Source organism: Megascapheus bottae, unplaced genomic scaffold, assembly GCF_031878675.1.
Source record: "Megascapheus bottae isolate mThoBot1 unplaced genomic scaffold, mThoBot2.hap1 HAP1_SCAFFOLD_45, whole genome shotgun sequence".
In the NCBI taxonomy this organism is placed as follows: domain Eukaryota; kingdom Metazoa; phylum Chordata; class Mammalia; order Rodentia; family Geomyidae; genus Megascapheus; species Megascapheus bottae.
The window spans coordinates 1318996-1320089 of NW_028327483.1; positions in this window are offsets into that span (position 1 = coordinate 1318996).

Sequence of the window (1094 nt, forward strand, 5' to 3'; positions counted from 1 at the left end):
CTCCTTAAAGAAAGACTATTACTGAATTTCTAAAATATAGAGGTCAGCCGCATTCTCGGGATGCTAGTCCCCCGGGGAGTTGCTTCTCTTGTGGACAAATAGGACATTGGATGATGCAATGCCCACGCCAGGCCAGGTTAAAGAGAGAAAAATTACCTGGCACATGTCCACGCTGTGGTAAAGGGAAGCACTGGGCTAAAGATTGCAAGTCAGCAACAAATCGCAATGGCTGCCCGTTTTCGGGAAACTGGAGAAGGGGCCAGCCTCTGGCCCCACAAAACCATGGGGCAGTCCCTCCCTCTTCTCGGCCACAAGTACATCTTCTAACAACCCCCCAAAATCAGTCTCTGGCCTCTTCCATGCCACCCCAGGCAGCGCAGGATTGGACCTCTGTTCCTCCACCTGCTCAGTTTTGACCCCAGAGATGGAGACAAGCTCTCCCCACGGGGGTCTTCGGTCCCCTTCCCCCGGGAGTGGCTGGATTGCTGTTAGGGCGAAGTAGCTCAGCCCTTAAAGGGATACAGATTACACCTGGCAAAATTGACCAGGATTTTACTGGAGAAATCAAAGTTATGGCCTCTGCCCCGAAACACGTGGTATCGATCCCAGCCGGTCAAAAATTAGCCCAACTAATACTTGTGCCTTTACCTCACGTGGAGACTGCTAATTCTTCTGCCCCATGCGGACAGAGAGGATTTGGATCCTCTGATATCTATTGGGTACAAAGCATAAAATAAGAGAGGCCTGAGATGACTATATTTATACAAGAAAAACCCTTTAAAGGAATATTAGACACAGGAACGGATGTGTCTGTAATATCTAAAAAGCATTGGCCAGCCCAATGGCCCCTGACAACCTCTATGACTTCCCTACAGGGGATTGGACAAGCAACTGACCCACAGCAGAGCAGTGCGATCCTTGTTTGGAGAGATGAGGAAGAACACTCTGGTCATTTTCAACCATTTGTCCTGGATCATCTGCCAATTAATTTATGGGGTCGTGATATCATGGAACAAATGGGAGTGTATATGTTTAGTCCTAGTACTGCGATCACTAAGCAGTTACTTGATCAAGGCCTCCTCCCCTTTAGGGGA